Below are 21,126 nucleotides of genomic sequence, written 5' to 3'. Positions count from 1 at the left end.
CTATAAATCATGCTGCTATAAAGACACATGCACACATATGTTTATTGCGGCATTATTCACAATAGCAAAGACTTGGAACCAACCCAAATGTCCAACAATGATAGACTGGATTAAGAAAATGTGGCACATATACACCATGGAATATTATGCAGCCATAAAAATGATGAGTTCATGTCCTTTGTAGGGACATGGATGAAATTGGAAACCATCATTCTCAGTAAACTATCGCAAGAACAAAAAACCAAACACCGCATATTCTCACTCATAGGTGGGAATTGAACAATGAGATCACATGGACACAGGAAGGGGAACATCACACTCTGGGGACTGTGGTGGGGTGGGGGGAGGGGGGAGGGATAGCATTGGGAGATATACCTAATGCTAGATGACGAGTTAGTGGGTGCAGCGCACCAGCATGGCACATGTATACATATGTAACTAACCTACACAATGTGCACATGTACCCTAAAACTTAAAGTATAATAAAAAAAAAAATTAGTCACTGAATAAATGGCGAGCCTCACTAGCTGATCAGGGCCCAGTCGCAACTGTTTACAGGGCTCAGCAGGAAGCCTGTAAGCGACTGGGACCCTCAGTGGGACTGGCAGAGCAGAATATCTGTGTGTCAGTGTACGTTTATTCATCCATCGCTGAATCAGGGCTCTAAAGGAACAGACTCCCCGCAGCTAGTGCCCCCGCGAAAGGAACGCTGCCTCAATTATAATCATTGAAACTTCTACAACATTCCAGGCAGTGTTCTAAGGGGGCTTCATACATTTTATAATTTAATCCTCACAACAACCTTATGAAATAAGTACCATTATTATCCCTATAAACCTCTAACTTCTATCAGAGTACATATTTTATCTCTCTTGTTCACTGACATATCTACAAGCTTAGAACATTATATGGCACATCATAGAAGCATGACAAATATTAGCAGAAGGAATAATTTTTTTCACAGATGAGGAAATGACTGTGTATCGTTCATTAACCAAACCCAGACCTCTTTAAAGCAGAACACAAGATTGTTAAACATTTGTCAAGAAACTCTAAGCCTATCTCTAACCCTTCTACACCTAATTCTAACTTTTGACAATATTTTCAACCCAATTTTTATCTTAAGTTAGGAATATAGTCTCTCAAGGTTTTGGCCTAATTAGGAACATTTATACTGTTTATAATTTTGATTATCTTTGATAAAGAGTCTCTCCAGTTATATTACAACCCCTTATATCTGTTGAGAAGAAGATCCTTATTTGATCTAGATAAGCACAATGGACTCAAAGCTAAGTTTAGGAGTAATGTTTTTCCTGATATGCTCTGAGAAATTCTGCATTTCTAAAACTAGAAGAATGTGTGGAGCCTGAGGTACAGTAGAAGGTGAAAAAGTTTGGGGGTGGCACGGAGAGCCAAAATACTTAGTACTAGGACTATGTAACATTCAGTTGGAAGTTGCTTTTATTAATGTTTGTAATTAAAATCCTCATTAATCCTCATAGATATTCTGTAGTGTCTCCTATACATGCAAATGTTATGTTAAATGGATTTTCCAAAGAACTAAGGTAGGAGATGAGAATTACCCCTAAACTGCTATATGGAATAGAGAAATAATTCATGACCCAAACTAATTCAGTACTAACAAAAGCACGGAGACAGGGAAAAATACCTGAAAAAAACCCAGAAAATTTTGGCTGTTGGGAGAGATGAAGACTTCCATAGCATGTGAAAAGTTGTGTGAAATCATGTCTGGGTGTCCTGGAAGAAGGAGAGCCCAGGTGATATCTTGTTAGCACCCTGATGATGTTCAAGCTCCTTTCTTGCTCTTGTTCTTGGTGCCCAGATTCCTGGATTTCACATTTTGATTCTTGAATCCCAGATTCCTTGAGCTTTTCACCTTTTATTTCTTTTTTTCTTTCTCAGGTTTCTGAATCATTTCTATTTTTTCCCCAAACTTTGGGTCTATTGCCATATTTTGACGTAAAAACTGATTCTTTCGTACTTGGCTAACCACTTCAATAACTTCCCTTCTTAATTCACTCATTTTAATTAATTTTTACACAAATGTATTGAGGTCTTGCTGTGTGTCAGGAAGAGCATAGGAAGGCTTAATTTAAGCAATCTCAGACTGCAGAGGTGGGAGACACTTGGAAACAGAAAAAGCACAAGACAGTTGTGCAAAGGCTAATATAGAAAGTTGAACACAGGGAGAGAGCCCAACTAATTGATTCAGAGATGCTTCACAAAGGTGTTGTCATTCATGATGGGTGACTCTGGGTCTTTGATAATCATCGACTGCTCACTAGTCCTGAGTTTCCTTACTTCCAGATTTTATGTTACGTGAGAAAAAGCGTATCTTGTTTAAGCTACTATAGGATGGATTTTGTGTTGCTTAGGTTTGAATAAATTCCAAATGATATCTTGTACAATAGACTAATGGCTTGAAATAAAGGACTGATGATGTGGGTGGGAGAAGTTGAGGAGAAGGATTGAAATCTAGAATCATTTCTAAATAGCATCAAAAGTGATTGATTTAATAGGGTGACGCAGGTTTGAGCAATAATATACAGGACTGGGGAATTAGTAAGGGTTCTGTTCACTCTTTTGGAAAGATATCACACTGCTCCCACATGGTGACTTATGATCTTTACCAAGGCCAACGTATCTTTCCAGTGTTTCACATGGTTTCCTGACATTTTGCCAGACCCAGAGCTTTGCTGAGAAAGCCTCACAACAACCTTATGAAGTAAGTACGATTATTATCTCTATAAATCTCTCGTGTTCACTGATATATCATATGAGTGAACCTGTACAGAGGTACTTTTGTGGCTCAAAAATATATGTCTTTTTCTGGAAGAAAATTTGTTAGGCCACTTATTTTTCACAAAAAGAATATTAAACCACCACTTCACTCTTTGATACCTAAAGTGAATGGATTTTTCTACTATCAATAATACATAATACCTACACATTGGATTTCTACCAGGGAGCTGAAACTTAATTGATTGTTACTTGGCATCTGCCAAAAAATATGGTTGAGGAAATGGGGATTTAAGAGAAAGAGTTGATGCAACACATTAGCCATTCATTCTTCAAGGCACTATAAAAGTTTTATCTTGCTGTCAAATTAAGTAATCAGAAAAAAAAAGTGTGCTAGGACAGTATAAGCTTAGGTCTTAGAAGGAAATTCAATTTTATTGTGTTGGCTTTTACAAAAAAAAGATAAAGATCAACTAAAACAATAGTAACTATGGTGTATTGAGCTCTGTGCTAAGTACTTGACATATCCCTTTCCACAAGATCTTAGATCCCATATTATAATTTCCTATGATTAGATGAGGAAATGGAAACCCATGAGGTTAAATAAGTATGGGAAGGCCACAAGGCTAGTAATTGTGAGAGGCAGTATTCAAATTCAGGTCTGACAATAGAGGTCCTCTTTTTCATTATATCATACTGTGGTTAGTAGAATATTGGCCCCCCAAAAGATGTCCACATTCTCATCTCTAGCACCAGTGAATATGTTACTTTACAGTATTAAAATTAAGGACATTGAGATGGAGACATAATCCTGGATTATCTGGGTAGTCCCAACCTAACCACACAGATCCTTTAGAGAGAGAACTGTGACTATGGAAGAGTGGTTGGAGAAATTCAACTTAGTTGGGTTTGAAATGGAGGCTGACATACATGAGTCAAAGAACGTGGGCACTCTCTTGATGTTAGAAAAGTCAAGAAAACGGATTCTCCTCCTAAGCCTCCACAAGTGACACAGCCCTGCCAACACCCTCATTTTAGCCCAGTGAGTCCCATGTTGGATTTCTAACCCACAGAACTGGAAGATAATAAAATTGTACTGTTTTAAGCCACAAAGCATATGATAATTTGTTATGGCAGCAATAGAAAACTTATGCAGAAACTGACTCTCCAACATGTTGCTAAATTTCTCCTTAATGTTAGCTCTGGGGAAAGTTTGTATTCATTCACAAATTCGAAAGAATATATTTATTCAAAAGATTTGTTCAAGGCATACTGTTTCCTTTTTGCCTTGGTTGACCAGAAGGCTAGAGCCAATTTTAGAGTTCACTTATGGTATGGTACATGTAGGTAAAGTTATTTTTTCCATTTTTCAATATGTTTTCTGATCTTTTCTTATATTTTCATTTGCATTTTACTGTGTATATTCACATGCATTTTAAAAAATCGAAATGTTCCTGAGAGAAAAAGAGAGAGGGAGGTAGAGAAAGAGAGAGGGAGACTTACTCAAGCTATTTTATGAAAGTGGATTTGTGTCTCAGTGGAGTCAAAGAACACATTAGAGTGATTATTTTTAAAATGTAAAAAATATTCTAAAGATTTGTCCAACTTTATCAATGCTTTATAAAGCTTATTCTTAGAAGGGGTGTTACTTTGTTATCACCATGTATTTGTCATATGTACATGTCATATTTATTTATTTCAGATTGCATACAAGTTTCACTTAAGAAATGGAACCCCCATTTAGAGTATATTTCTATACAATTAAACCTGGGCTAGAGTATTGTGAGGATACTGCTTTTTAATTTTAGTGGTGAGGCTGATAAAAGCATAAGAGAGTTGAATCTATTAAAGACAAAGATTTCTAACACAACTGGGGTTTGGTTTGTACATTGCTGGGTATACAAAAGATAGACTGATCACATTGACAGAAAGGAGCCACATCATTAATCAGAACTCTGTTCGTGCAGGACTGAAAGTAAATTAGGGAGTCACGATTTTGGAAAAAAAAAATAGCCTTCTGCCACCTCCATTGCAATATTTGTGTTACTAAGCAACAAAATTCTTCTATTTAGCAAAGCCCTAATGATGCTGGCAGTGGAGTCTTGGAAAAATGCTTAACACAAGTTCATTATCCCTACCACTCTAGCTGCACTGCATATGCAGTGCTTGATTAGACATAACGAGAAGTAGAGAGAGAGTGCTGTTTGGTGCACCTGCATCTAAAAGACCACATAAAGTATTGATTTAGATGAATCTAATGACAGTCATTTAATGTGTTTGTCTACTCACAGCATTCATTTGAGCTGACAAAGAATACAGGACAACCCACTGTTAAATGTGCCCTAGAATTGTAAGGCCTTAATGATTCTGTCATGCCCAGTCACATACACACAAATTATGACATAGCTGTAACCAACTCTATTGATACCTGGTATGGTCTTTCCCTAAGGAAGACTTTAAGAAAGCTGAAGATTGAAATCATCTGATAGTTTCCCTATGTTTTTTAAAACTTGAAACACTTCCTTTCTATATTAATATTTCTGCAATTTTAAAGAAACTCTAATTTTAATACATAAGAAAGTTTGTTTATTCTTTCTTGGTATTCATGCTAAGAAGAAGTTGTTTCAAAGGATTAAATACCTTCGTAGATATTCTCTTCCTCTTTTATTTTCTGCCCCCTTCTCTTTACCCTTGCCTTTTCTTCCAAGTATTTGGTTTCCAAGGGTTATCATTGTGGAATAAATGTTAAAGAAAGATGTGCTGAAAATAAAATCCATGACTATCTTGGGTTAGAATCTCTTCAAATGTTATTATTGACTAATAAGTGACATTTATGCCATAACATTTTAGATTCACAAAGCAATTTAGAAGCATCCTTCTGTTTTTCAAACCATCTTATCATCCTTTTTATGCACTTCTATTACTGAATACATTTTTATAGTTCCCGAACATAGAGACAGAAAGAAGGAGAAATACTTAATATTTTCTTCTGCCATTTCTATGGTGACATGCTACATTTAAAGCATAAGATACCTGATAATTCTATTAGGAGGAATCAACCATGAAAAGTATAGCACCAAGCTGATTTCTTAAAAGGCTGACTCTTGGTTCTCCCAAAGGATAAAACAAAAAGACAAACACACGAATAATTTCTTTAGATAAGAAAGGTAGAATAAGTGGAGGTAATATTTTAATTGATATTGGCTAACAGTGAGAGGTAAAATAATTTTCTGATTCTTTACTACTAAAGAGTAATGCATTGAATAAGGCCACTCAGATCCTACAGGGCTGTCTACATCCCTAATTAGTTTGATTAAAAAATTAACATAGTCAGCCTTTTAATTTTTTGTTTATACTGATTTAGAGGAAGTTTTTCATTTGCAATGTTATTCTGGTGTTCCAGGGGAAAAATCCTTGTGGACAAATCCTGCATATTTGTGTCAGAGATGCGTGAACCAGAGCAACTCCATCTTGAATAGGAGCTGGGTAAAATTGAGACAACCAGGTGGGAGGGGGGAACCTGGAGAAACTAACTAGCTTGCCCACTGACGTGGAGCCTCGGGAAGTTCAGGATGTTTGCAGCAGTGAGGAGCCTGGCCCCTCCTCTTCCTGTGTGGAACGTGGGATTTGAATGGCGGGCGGGAAGCACTCTAGCAGGGGACTCTGGCCTTGCGGAGGATCCCTGTTTCCCCTTTTTATTCCCTTTTCACTCAATAAAACCCTGCTTTACTCACCCTTTAAACTGTCTGTGAGCCTAAATTTTCATGGCCATTGGATGGACAAGGACCCGGTCATTAGCTGAACTAAGGAAAAGCCCTGTAACAAATGAGGCTGAAACCTACTGAGCTGCATTTCCAGATGGTTAAGGCATTATAAGTCACAAGATGAGATACGAGGTCAGCACAAAATATAGGTCATAAAGACCTCTATTTAGGTTGCAGTAAAGAAGCCGGCCAAAACTCAGCAAAACCAAGATGGACAGGAGAGTGACCTCCGGTCGTCCTCACTACTGCACTCCCATCAGCGCCATGACAGTTTACAAATGCCATGACAACGTCAGGAAGTTACCCAATATTGTCTAAAACGGGGAGGCATGAATAATCCACCCCTTGTTTAGCATATCATCAGAAATAACCATAAAAATGGGCAGCCAGCAGCCCTCGGGGCTGCTCTGTCTGTGGAGTAGCCATTCTTTTATTCCTTTACTTTCCTAATAAACTTGCTTTCACTTTGTAGACTCGCCCTTAATTCTTTCTTGCACGTGACCCAAGAACCCTCTCTTGGGGTCTGGATCCAGACCTCTTTCTGGCAACAGTTGTAGTAATCATAGATTACATAAAATATATCTTATATCTAAGGATTTGGCAAACGCTCTCATTAAGCCACACCACCCGTCCTGAGTCAAGTATGCTATTCTAATTTTCTACCTGCATTTAGAAGTTGTGAAATCTTTATAAGAATGTGTTCTAGTAGCAATAAGGAAAGTAGAGGAGAAAGCAGTGTTTTTTTTAAAATGTTCGTCTATAGGGATATATGCATTATATACATTGCTTCAATTATCTCCATCAAAAAGTTATAAAAGTGTTTTATTCTCCATTTTACAAATGACAGCACTGAGGCTTAAAGGAGTATTATAATTGGTTCTTGGTTGCCAGCTAAATAAATGGTAGGGTAAGGATTAAAACTCGGGTTTTTCTGTCCTTAGTTAAAATGTTTTTTACTATGTGTGCATTTTGAAAATTCATGCTTGTTTCTGAGATTTGGGTGTGCAGACAGGCCCGATTCATTTTGAGTATGTCTGGTTTTTATGAAAGTAGAAAGGGCTAATTTGGCTACTAGTTTCTTTTCTAAGCTGTGCTCAACTATAACTTAAATGTATACATTATTAAGCAATTACACAAAAATTAACCTACAAGGGTAACTCGTTTTGATGTCTTTCGAAAGAAAGATTTCTGGCCATTTGCCCATTGTGATGTTGTAATTTAAATGTAATGCAAATTGGAGAGTGTTTCATTGAGTTGCTAAATCAACAACTCAATGAGTTGTTTTTACAAACACTTTGCATATGTGATTGCCTTAATTGTGTAGAAATTTATATTTTAAAGAAGATTCTCTTATTCCTAAAACTTTGAATCTGCAGCAGCAATAGGAAGATGATGGTCTATTGCTGTTATTTTTTAAAAGTTGATTTTAAAAAAATAATAAACTGACTCCTAAATCCTGAGATTCTGATTCTGATGCACCATTTTGAAAACTCAGGGTATGCCTAGCATATTGACTTCAAAACCAAATATGGGATTCTTTTGACATGTGACAGTTTTTCCATATTTACAGATGATTTTTTTTGTTTGTTTTTTTGAGATGGGGTCTTGCCCTGTCACCCAGGCTAGAGTGCAGCGGCATGATCATGGCTTATTGTAGCCTCAACCTCCCAGGCTCAAGTGATCCTCCCGCCTCAGCCTCCTAAGTAGCTGGGACCACAGGCACATGCCACCATACCTGGCTCATATGTTTTTTAATTTTTTTTTTAGAGACAGGATCTCCCTGTGTTACCCAGGCTGGTCTTGAACTCCTGGTCTCCAGTGATCTGCCCACCTCGGCCTCCCAGTGTGCTGGGATTACAGGTATGAGCCACTGCACCAGGCCCAGATGACTGTTTTAAAGGTTAAATATTATTTATTCCTGTGTATATTTGTTTCATTTTGAAATTATGATATGACATGATATAAATCAGGAAATGTATATTTAGCACAAAATATTAACATCTTCACTCTTTTAAAGTCATGAATCATCATAATGATGAAGTAGATTCTTCTGAATTATCTGCACAATAGAAATGCAGTTATTCAGTTGCTAAAGATTATATATTTTTTCCAACCAAACCTTTAATAGATGTATATAAAACAAATCATTCTACCACCTAGTTTCCAGTGTAAGTAAACATTCTTAATATTATACTATAGTTATGTTGCCGACATTTATAATTTTGAAACTATAGTTGTATAAATTTAAAAGCTTTTACAACTGAGTGACTGAACTGGTAAATCAATCATTAGAACGAAAAATGTAGAACATTTATACACACACATAGACACACACATAAACACACACCCTTAATCTCTGAAAGGAGATTTTGCTGTGATTTCTTTATCCTTTAAAGTCTCGTAGGGTTTTTCTGTTTTTCAGTATATTTTGGGGAGTCCATTCAGACTTTTGGAAAATGTATTAATTTTTCAAGTCACCAGGATACCATTTAGTAAGTCACTTTATGGCATTAGTCCTATTCATGGCTTAGAAACCCTTTACTTCCCAAGGCTTTTTATATTCTCTTCCAATATCTGTGTGTCGATGTATCCTATACACATAGTAGTGCTGGCAATTGTAGTAGCAAGTCGGTATATTGTATTTCATTCATTCTGGATTTTCCAATGTATATCAACCCTAAAATAGGCATTCCTTTTCCCCGCTTTCTTTTCAGCCCACCAATTGGTGCTCATCTGCCATCTTTATTGATTCTTAACAACTTTTCACTGTTCATTTTCACCAATATATGCTATAGTTCATGTGGACTGCGTTAGCACATTGACCACTTGATGCCCATTCTCTGGGAAATAGCTTTGGGTCCCGTTTAATAAGGATCAAATTTGAGTCAAGTGTAGCAAATATAGCTTTCCTCATGGGGCAATGATTACATAGAATATGTAAGGGGCAAACTCTTTCTAGCATGATGCCCTTTTGTTGGTATAAATCCAATGTTAAACTTACTGGAGTATTTCAGAAGTTGTGTTTAAAAGTATAAAGTATATTGGCTAAGGCTTAATTTGGCTAAGGCTTTATTTTGGCTACTGAAAATTAAATGACACTGAATTTTTTGTAACTTAGAGATATATTCACATAATGGGTTATTGATATTTAAAACTGGTAGGTGTGAGGCCCAGGAATTTAATTCTTAACAGTGTTAATATATAGGGGCATCCACAAAATTTTGTATTTGGTGCTGACTTAAAACTATGATTCTGTAATCAATTATATCAACAGATATTTATCAGCCACATTTTAATATATGAAAATACATAGCATATGAAAAATGACATAAACTCCAACTATGCAAGGAATTTGTAGAACAATTATGGGTGACTAAAGAGAAAATAACTAAATTGTCTTTTCCATAGTGAGACTTAGGCGGACTTAGACTTACTAAACCAGTAGCGATGGCTACTTCTCTTTCAAATAATTTTTGACTTGTACACTTTTTAAATTCTGCTCTAATTTTTTCATTTTACAAGTGCATACACTGTAGTCAAAGCCCACTTAAAATCTTTGTTTTCCTTAATGCGGTACAGAACAGAAGGTTAAGCGTTCAGAAAATACTCTGTGACAATGTAAAGTGGTCTGCTGTGGGTCTAGGGATATATTTATCCTCTGAAAAATCATGGGCTGCGTTATGGGAGTGAGCAGAGACCACCCAAGGGAGCGACTGGGAATGTTTGGCTTAAAACAGTTGTACTCTGGGTGTCAGTCATCGAGGAGATAATGAGCTTTCATCAAGATGTAATTCAATACACTGTTTCCTTCATTGAGAGCCTTATTATAAAACCTATCAGCTGAACTACTCTGTGACCTAGTTGATTTACATTTCGGTAAGCTCATCATATCATGGACTGGGTTTTGGGGATCCGGCTGCTGCTCCATGAGCTACAGTTTGAGAAGCATTGGCTTACAGCAGGGCTTCTTAGCCCAGGCACTATGGACATCTGACTAGCTAGCTATTGTTGTGTGGGTTTTCCTGTCTAGGATGTGCATAGGATGGTCACTAGCATTCTCTAGCCGCTATAGACTAGACACCACCAGCACCTCTTCCAATTAGTTATGACAATAAAAAAAAATCTCTAGAGTTTGCCAAATGTCCCACCCTGGGGTTGTTGGGGTGGGGTGCGGGAGCAAAATTGCCAAATTGCTACAGTTGTGGAAAGCTGGTCGTCATGTGATCTCTCTCATTACCATTCACAGCATCTGAATGCCAGTCTACAGATAAATTACTAAATACCATGATTATTTGAGAACGATAACTTCAGTTTGTCATTAAACAATTACTTCATGAAGTAACATAGTGTACTTAGTTTGTTTGGATTAACTCACAAAGTCATATGTAGTTCTTTGCATTTAGTCCACAAATGTATGCAAGACCTTTTAACACCAACAGCAGATCCAAAAATGTCACTGAAAATGGATCTAACAACTACAAACAGGACCATTTGGTTATCTTTTTCATTGTAAAAAGTAGCAAATAAATCAATCCCCAGGACTTAAATAGAATTGTTAACTAAGAATGACTTTTTAGAATGTCATTAATCATGCACTGAAATGTAAGAAAAATATGTGCCTGACCAACTGGTCTCTGAATATAAAAGACATATGTTTGCTTTCTTCTGGTTATTTATAAATACTAGCAGTGATAAGAATACCACAATACTACCACCTCCTTACATTTGGAGAGTACCCTGTGCTTCTCAAAATGCTGTCACAAATCTTATTTCCTTTCACCCTTAGTTTAGTATCTCTGCCTGCTGTTTGCAGAACCTGCACTCTTTTATGCTGGCCTTTCTCATCTTAATGGAAACATAGAGACATAGATCACAGAACCATAACAACATTGGTTCTTCTAAGCATGCATGCAGGCATGTCCACACATACATGTGTGTGTGCATACACCCATGCACATCCCCACACACACCCTGCTGCCACATACACCAGTGTTGCTTTTCTTACTACCTTCATAAAGGACAATGTCCATAAGAGTTTTTCCGAATTCTGCCTAATAAAAGAGACAGTCTAAATCATAGTAGAGACCCCAAAAGGATAATTCCTGGCCTCAAGTAGTAGATACACCATTTTTTTTGTTGAAATCATTAGATATTCTGTATAAATCTGAAACCAGAAGATCATAATGAATTTTGTTGACCTTTTATACAGAATTTGATTAGTTTTCCTCCTTTTTTTTGGAGTAAATGTCAGGTTTAGCAGTGGTGGAAAAAGAAATATTATGGAGAATCAGAAATCTCAATAGTCCACCTAAATGTTCAAGTCCTTTAAACGCACAAAATTTTATATTTGGATCACAATTTTATCATGTTAAAATGCATGAGTGGCAAGTGTTTATCATAAAGTCTTCTAAGATGGCATAGCCCTTACGCTCACCCATTGCCACCAGCAGACCTTCCCCACACTCCCCTCAATTTATCCTGCTGCTTTCCTGAATACTGAGTTTCAAACAAATAATTTTAAATGGCCTATGTATTGATTGAAAGGTTCTGTCTGTAGTCTACTGAACTGTGACCAAAGTAATTTCATCTGAATGGTTCCATTGGCTGGGCAGTTTTCAGAAAAAATTGATTCTGTCCTGAACTGAGTTTCCCAATTCTTTATCCACGGTACTCATCCTATTTTCTATTTGAATACCTTTTCTTTTATTGCTTCTTTTGTAAATTAAAATAGTTATTAGATTAGAAACAATGATTGAAAAGAACTTCAGAATACAGCAACTCAAAAGACCAGCAGAAAATAGTGATTAATACCTTCCTATACTCTTATACATTATGGAGCTGCATACTGCTTGACATTTGTTGGGGTCATCTTCTTTAATACGGTAAAGTCTAACTTTGTTCAAGAGTCTTCACGTAGCCACTAGGCAGGGAGCAGACTGCTTGTTGTAAGGTGTGTCAGGCACCCTGATAATGATATTTCTTGACTTCCTGGAGATTCTGCATGGCTGGCCATGCTACTCCCTTGAAAAGCAGAAAGAGGCAGCACCCCAAATAAGATCTGCAGGGGCTGCAGATTTAGAAAAGAGGAATAACCAATGCAACATGGACCCATGAATAATTGAAAACATACCCCTCAGTTGCAGCCTTCCTCCATTTTTATCTATTTTAAAACAAATATAGTAGTAAAACATGACACAAAATGGCACTGGTGTTCAAAGGGCTGGTGCTTAGCTGCTTGTGTAACTAACTCTCTGTTTTTTTTAAATCAGTGTAATTTAACAGTGAATGTGAAAAATTTCAAGCTTTTTTTTGGAAAGATTAATACACCATGAATTTTATCTGTTTTTGATATGAAATCTTAGATGTCTAGGCTCACATCTTTAGTATGCTGATGAAAACCCTACATATTAAGCTGTATTATCATCTAACCTGTATTTATACGTAATCCATATTACCCAAGTGACATTATTTGTTGAAGGAAGTAGGAAGGGAAGGTGCTATATATATTTACCATACAGATGGTATTTACCATATATATCTATTTACCATATAGATGGTATTTACCATATATATCTATTTACCATATAGATGATATTTACCATATATATCTATTTACCATACAGATGGTATTTACCATATGTATCTATTTACCATATAGATGGTATTTACCATATATATTTACCATATAGATGGTATTTACCACATGTATCTATTTACCATATAGATGGTATTTACCATATAGATGGTATTTACCATATAGATGGTATTTACCATATAGATGGTATTTACCATATAGATGGTATTTACCATATATATATTTACCATATAGATGGTATTTACCATATATATTTACCATATAGATGGTATTTACCATATATATATTTACCATATAGATGGTATTTACCATATATATATTTACCATATAGATGGTATTTACCATATATATATTTACCATATAGATGGTATTTACCATATATATATTTACCATATAGATGGTATTTACCATATATATTTACCATATAGATGGTATTTACCATATATATTTACCATATAGATGGTATTTACCATATATATATTTACCATATAGATGGTATTTACCATATATATATTTACCATATAGATGGTATTTACCATATATATATTTACCATATAGATGGTATTTACCATATATATATTTACCATATAGATGGTATTTACCATATATATATTTACCATATAGATGGTATTTACCATATATATATTTACCATATAGATGGTATTTACCATATATATATTTACCATATAGATGGTATTTACCATATATATATTTACCATATAGATGGTATTTACCATATATATATTTACCATATAGATGGTATTTACCATATATATATTTACCATATAGATGGTATTTACCATATATATATTTACCATATAGATGGTATTTACCATATATATATTTACCATATAGATGGTATTTACCATATATATATTTACCATATAGATGGTATTTACCATATATATATTTACCATATAGATGGTATTTACCATATATATATTTACCATATAGATGGTATTTACCATATATATATTTACCATATAGATGGTATTTACCATATATATATTTACCATATATATGGTAAATATATAAATAAATATACATTTAAATATATATATATATTTTTTTTTTTTCAGAGACTGTTCTGAATAAGTCATGACCCAAATGCTTTACATTTATCCTTTAGTTCCAATAGGGCCAGCAGATTGCAGTGGCTTGGCATAATTCTCATCGTCATCTGTCCATGCCAGTGGCTCTCTCTGAAGTTATGTGGTACTTGGCCTGCAAGGCTAAATGTGGCTGCCTGTATTGAAGCCTTTCTTACTCTGTCAGGTAGGTATTATGATCATTATGATTCTTATTTTGTAAATGAGGCAGGATCAGTGATGTTACTTGCTCAAGAGCCAATAGTTAAGTAACAGAACCAGAACCTAAATTAGCAGATGAGTGTGTGTGTGTGTGTGTGTGTGTGTGTGTGTGTGTTTGGTGTGAAACCACCACTGTAAAATTATAACTGAGACAGTGAAAGACATTTGATCTAACCAACTCTATCTTGCTTCTAACCTCCAAGCTGTCCTTGTTCATTTCTGGATGTAGGCTGAACTAACTTTGTGAGGAACTTATAGTTTAGAACAAAAACAATAATATCCCTTTCCCAAAACAAACCCTCTTATTTCCTGGGGACCAGTCTGTCATCGTAAGACTAATAAATTAGCTACAAGATTAGAAATTATGGTTTAAGGGCCATGCAGCCTCTGGCTGCAAGAGTTTGAAGCTCAAATTGCTCCTGGGGATAACATCGCTATTGTAAAACCTAAGACCAGTGTTCGAGATATTTTGCAGACCCTGCACTTGAGGGATGTGCAGGGTGTGCAAAATATCAGACTCAACCAGTTCTGCAATCCCACCCAGGAACAGAAGAGAGCAAGAAAACCTCACTTTGACCCCAATGATTCAATATCCAACCTGACCAATCAGCACTCTCTACTTCCTGGAATGCTCAGGAAGACTGATCTGAGTAATAATAAAACTCCAGTCTCCTGAACAGCCGGCTCTGCGTGAATTACTCTTTCTCCATTGCAATTTCCCTGTCTTGATAAATTGGCTCTGTCTAGGCAGCAGACAAGGTGAACTTGTTGGGTGGTTATGTTTGTGTGTGAGTATGTGTGTGTATCTGGCATTGAAGCTCTGGTCTACCCCCACCATTATGTCTCCATTTATTCCTTCAATTAGATAAAATGTCACCTGCATCTCTTAAATGTCTGGCCCTGAGCTAAGCACTTAGATAAATATGCGGTAGCATTTAACTCTGGGGACTTGGAGTCTTGGTAAAAAGATCAAATTTATGCACAGGGTAGTGTGTGAAAAAAGACAGCTTTTATTATTAATCAGTTGGTCTCAGATGTGCCCCTAAGAGATAAAATTATGGAACATTTAGAAATATCCTGCATGCTGAGCTGGAAGAAAAAGCCAAGCCATGTTTTCTTCTCTTTCAGACTAAGTGAAGAGGTAGGTGAAGCACGAAAGCTCGATCTAAATAAAATTGCTGAGATAAAAAGGGAAGATGGACTGAGGAAAATGGAAAGAGATGGGAAGAGGGTAAGAGTGATTTTTAATTGTCCCTCAGTTTTTCTTTTCTTTTTTTTCTTTTTATTCTTTCTTTTTCTTTCCTTCTTTTTTCTTTCTTTCCCTTCCTTCCTTCCTTCCTTCCTTCCTTCCTTCCTTTCTTTCCTTTTCTTTTCCTTTTTTTTTTTTTTTTTTTTTTGTTGTTGTTGTTGAGATGGAGTCTTGCTCTGTCGCCCAGGCTGGAGTGCAATGGCACAATCTCAGCTCACTGCAACCTCCACCTCCCGGGTTCAAGTGATTCTCCTGCCTCAGCCTCCTGAGTAACTGGGATTACAGGCGCACACCATAAACACACTCAACTACTTTTTGTATTTTTAGTAGAGACAGGGTTTCACCATGTTGGCCAGGCTGGTCTTGAACTCCTGACCTCAAGTGATCCATCTGCCTCAGCCTCCCAAAGTGCTAGGATTACAGGCGTGAGCCACTGCACCCGTCAAGTCCCTCAGTTTTTCTTGTGGAACAGCTCTCTACACTCAAGCTTGAGTCTAACAGGAAAGAAACCTACAGTTTGATAAGCTGACACTATTGCATTAGTAAAGATGAGAAAGAAGGGCAGATTTAACTAAAACGATGACAATAGAGTTGGAGATTAGGGATGGATTTGAGATCTATTGAGGAGCACCATGTTCAGGCTTTGTTGACTAATTAGAGAGAAGAATGGGCATAGGCAGACTCCCTGGTTTCTGACTTGAGGGAAATTTATGATTCAGTGACCATATTTTATTTTCATATTACTTTCTGATAAAAAGAAGATGTGACAGTTAATTTTATGCATCAACATGTTTGGGCCACAGTGACCACAGTACCCTGCGATGGTGCTTTTGGGTGAGAGGAATATTTAAATCAGTGGCCTTTGAGTAAAGCAGATTTCCCTTTATATGTGGGTGGGCCTCATCAAACAGTTGAAGGCCTAAGTTGAATAAAAGACTGATCTCCTGCAGCAAGAGGGAATGCTGCCAGCTGACAGCCTTTGGACTTGAACCACAACATCGGCTCTTTCATGGGTCTCCATACTAGATGCCCACTCTGCAGACTTTGGACCTGCCAGCCTCCATGATCATGTGAGCCAATTCCTTAAAATAAATCTTTCTCTTTCTCTCTAAACACACACACACACACACACACACACACACACATCTTATTCTTTTGTTTTTCTCTTATTCTTTTTGTTTTTCTGGAGAAGAGTGATCGATACAGCACGTAACAGTATTAAATTTCTTGTATAGTTACCTAGGGGAAAAAAACTAACTGAAATGCATTTATGTCATAACAACAAGTTTTCAAATATAAATTCTAAAGATAGGGAGCACTGTGTACCTTCTAAGACACAGACATACTGCATACTGTAAAGATTCCAACTTCCCAGTCTAATAGATATTTTATGGTCATTTTGCACGTAAGGAAATTAAGCCAGAGGTTATATAATCTGCTCAAGGTCTTGGTGAGAGCAAGTGGCAAAACTGAGATTTACACTCAGGCATGTTTAGCCTCAAAATCTATGTTCTCAACTTTATATGTCAGTGGCTTCTCTTTCAATGTTTTGCTATTTAGAACTTTTTAACAAATAATTATGACAGGTGATAGTTATGCAAGGCATACAGTGTTCCAGGCCTTGTTGTACAAGCATACATAATGTAACTCATTCAATCCCCTTAACAATCTTGTTTCACAAATGGCACAGACACAGAGGTTCTGTGAGATAAATCTCACATGGTAACTTGTTTTATCATTTACATCAAAATGAGGTGATCTAATGAAGGAAGGATGGTGAAAGGCACTCATATTACCTCAAGGGCCACCAGAACTTTTATTGTTTCCATTATTTTTTCTTCATAAAAAAGTAGCATCCTTAATGTAAAAAGAATGGTAAATCAAAGGGGAACATCACACACCGGGGCCTGTTGTGAGGTGGGGGGAGTGGGGAGGGATAGCATTTGGAGATATACCTAATGCTAAATGACGAGATACTGGGTGCAGCATACCAACATGGCACATGTATACATACGTAACTAACCTGCACGTTCTGCACATGTACCCTAAAACTTAAAGTATACTAAAAAGAACAGTGGCATCAATGATCAAATCTACTAAGCTCCTGAAAATAACTTATAGTACATTTTTACATAAATTTTCTAATGATTTCCTTATATTTTACTTGTAACAAGTTTTTTTCTTAGAGTACAATACATGTTCAACCACTATTAATGTTTTGCTTTATGGCGTTCCATTTACACATCCACCCAAACACAAACACACCCAACCCTACATGCCTACACAGAAATCTACATGGAAAAATATTGATTGTTAAACCTACCTAATTCACTCTTAGCTGTCATGTTACCTGGCAGAGTTGATCACTCTATCCTCTTGAAGTGCTCTTCTCCTGCCTTCCGGGATAGCTCTGGTTTTCCTTCTGTTTCCCTTGCTGCTCTTGCTCCTGCCCCTTTGCTTCCTCCTCATCTTCCTGACCTCTTGGATGGATTGGCCAAGGGCCTAGTTGTGGACGTCCTGTCTTCTCCACTCATCCTTTGGTAAATTCATCTATGTTAATGGACTTTAAGACCATATGTATGTTGACTTTGTGCCTGTCTCTAGCTCAGACTGCGCCTCCTTGAAGTCCATCTGCGTACTTGTAACTACCCACTCAGCACATCTACTTGGAAATCTAATGTGTTCGTGTGCCAAAATTTGGACATTAATATGTTCACAAAAAAGTCCCTTCCGAACCTGCTCCTCCTCAGGAATGGAGAACTCTTATCATTTTGTTGTTCAGGTCAAAACCCTTGGAATCATCCTGGAACCCTATCTTGTTCACCCGGCACACATTCAATTTTGACTCCCTTTATTTTATATTCACCCAAAAGCCAGAGGGATTCCTTTGAAATGCAAGCCACTGAGTTTGTGCCACAACTGAGCTCAGAATCTTCTTTTCCTATTTCACTCAGAATAAAAGGACAATTCCTTTCAAAGGGCTACAGGACTCCAAAGGACCTGAGCCCATTCCTCTTCCTTCATTGACTCAGCTTCAGCCGCAGTAATCTCTATACGTTTACAGAACCCATCAGAAAACTCTCACCTAAGACATGTGTACGCGGCGTTCCATCTGCCTGGAATGCTTTTCCCAGACCACAGGCTGACTTTCTCACAACCATACAACAATTAGGTCTTTGACCAAGTGTCACGTAAGTGATTTTTGATTACTTGTTTTAAAATTCAGTCACATTTCTCCTACCGCATACACCCCAATTCTCTTCCCTGACTTATTTTGCCCTAGAACACTTCCCAAAATTCTTTTATATTACACATTTGTTTATTAAGAAGGGTCTTGCTCTCTCTTTAGGTTGCAGGCTCAATGAAGGCAGATATTTCAGTTGGTGCTGGCCTTGTTAGTTGTATCCCCAGTACCTATAAGAGTGCCTGGCATACAATGGGAGCTCAATAACTATTTGTTGAATGTTCAATAATTGTTGAATAAATATTTAACATAACTAAGGTTGTACTGCTAAATATGGGCTTTTATCTTGTTTTTTCTTCTAGCACTCATTTGGGGAAATCAGATATTTTGAATAAATTTTCATAAAATATAAGTTTACTTTAAAAATTATCGATTTAATAATTTTATTAAAAATTACATATCAAGTGGGTCCAACTTATTCCATGTTCCAAATTGAAGATATTATTTCCCTAGAAGCAAATTATAACAGCAAAACAACACAAAACTACCCAATACAGGTTTGAATCAGTTTTTATAAATTTGGAATCAAAACAGCAAGACATAGTTGGATAATTTTAACTGATCAAGTTAAAATAGCTTGAGGTTTCCATAACTACTTGAGAGGTATTTTATTTTTCCTTGAGTGTTAAGATATCATTTTGCTGTTGACACTGGGTGGGAAAACTTGATTTATAATATTTCCATGGTATTTCATCGTATTTAAGACATAGCTATTTTAACTTCCTCTTTTCTTGTACATTCATGATTGCAACTTTTTATTATTACAAATAGAATTCAAATGAAAATCCTTATGCTTGTGTGTGTGTGTTTTAACACATCTTTGCTTTCTTCATGATAAATAAATAGATGTGAATCAAAATATAAGAACATTTTTTAGAATGTTGTTCCAGTTTGCCAAATTGCTTTCTCAAGATGTTCCTCTAATTTTCACTCCCCAGCAAACGATTAGAATGCTCCTTTTCTCTCACACCCTGCCAACAATATAAATTGTCTTAGAAAAGTTTATCACCAAATGTATGAGTTTTAATGTATCTATTATAGTAATTTATACTCTTTAATTTTTAGTGAAGTTTAATGCTTTTCATATGTTTACTTGTCATTAAATTTTTTTGTGAATTGCCAGCTTTTTTTAACCTTTTAGTGTTCATCATTTTTTGCTCAAATGTGAAAACTCCTTTAATAATAAAAATGTTAGTGCTTTGCTTGTCAATGCGGTACAATCATTTGTTTTTCTAGTCAATTTCATCTACATTTTTTCCCTTTAATTATATATATCAAATCTATTGATCTACACCTTTATGATTTCTTGGTTGACTTCTCAGTTTTAAAAACACCCTATTGTCTCAATTTTTTAACATTTAACTTTGTAATTCATCCTGATTTTATTTTGCTATTGTACAAAATCATCAGTATGTCTTTAAGTTATCTTAAAGATCATTTAGGGCCCTGCTTTATGGATAGCCTTTCCCCACACTGGGGGAAGGTAGGCAGGGGAGCTGTCTGGGTTGAGGGCCCTGGTTGCTGACAGCTCAGGCACTTCAGAGAATAAACACATCAAAAACAAAGCTCACCTGCTGACAGTCTCTGAACTGTTTGTTTTATCCACAGACTGAGCTCAGCCTCAGCTGTTTCTCCTACAGGACCCTTTGTTGTGTGTTTATTAAAGGAAGATCATGGTAAGTCGGGCTGGCAAGAATGAAAATCTTTCTTTCAAAGCACTTTTCTGAACTACAGGATGCACCATAAACTTTTTCAGCTGGCTAAAATGCATTATGTGGCATGACTTCTTTTTCCCTGCTTCCATTATTCTTTGTCAACTTTCTCTCTTCAGCACTGATTGTGTCCATGAGCACTGCCTCCAATCTTGTTTGATGGGGTGCATGGAGGGGAGAGGGAGAAGAGAATTGCTGGGCTCTGGCAGGCCTGGGACTCTGAATATGAGGGGAGAGGAGAGACCAAGAAGGCCAGAAGGAGAGAAAACCTGCATGTGATCATCAACTCTTTTGAGTAGGGTGCACAAGCATGCATGTGGGCATGAAATCACCCAGGGTAAAACATGAAATGAAGGAGTAGGGACATAAATAATAGAAGCCAATAGAACAATATAGAAAAAATTGTTTTCAAAAGAATGTCTTTCAGAAGAACTCAGCAATTTTTTTTCTCCAGAAAAAGATAAAATGCCTTCAAATCCCACTTAGGGTAGA

General features: G+C 36.5%; 1 protein-coding gene and 1 long non-coding RNA gene across 2 annotated transcripts in view; one reads left to right on the top strand and one right to left on the bottom strand.

Annotated features, from left to right (window-relative positions):
• GALNTL6 (polypeptide N-acetylgalactosaminyltransferase like 6) overlaps positions 1–21,126 on the bottom strand; it is a 1,233,993-nt gene that overhangs the window by 319,943 nt on the left and 892,924 nt on the right. The window lies entirely within an intron of this gene.
• Positions 1–21,126, top strand: part of LOC109026434 (uncharacterized) — a 99,722-nt gene that overhangs the window by 4,058 nt on the left and 74,538 nt on the right. The window lies entirely within an intron of this gene.

This window comes from Gorilla gorilla, chromosome 3, assembly GCF_029281585.2.
Source record: "Gorilla gorilla gorilla isolate KB3781 chromosome 3, NHGRI_mGorGor1-v2.1_pri, whole genome shotgun sequence".
NCBI lineage: Eukaryota > Metazoa > Chordata > Mammalia > Primates > Hominidae > Gorilla > Gorilla gorilla.
Note: the sequence above shows the minus strand (reverse complement) of the source record. Positions and strands in the feature narration are given on the sequence as shown.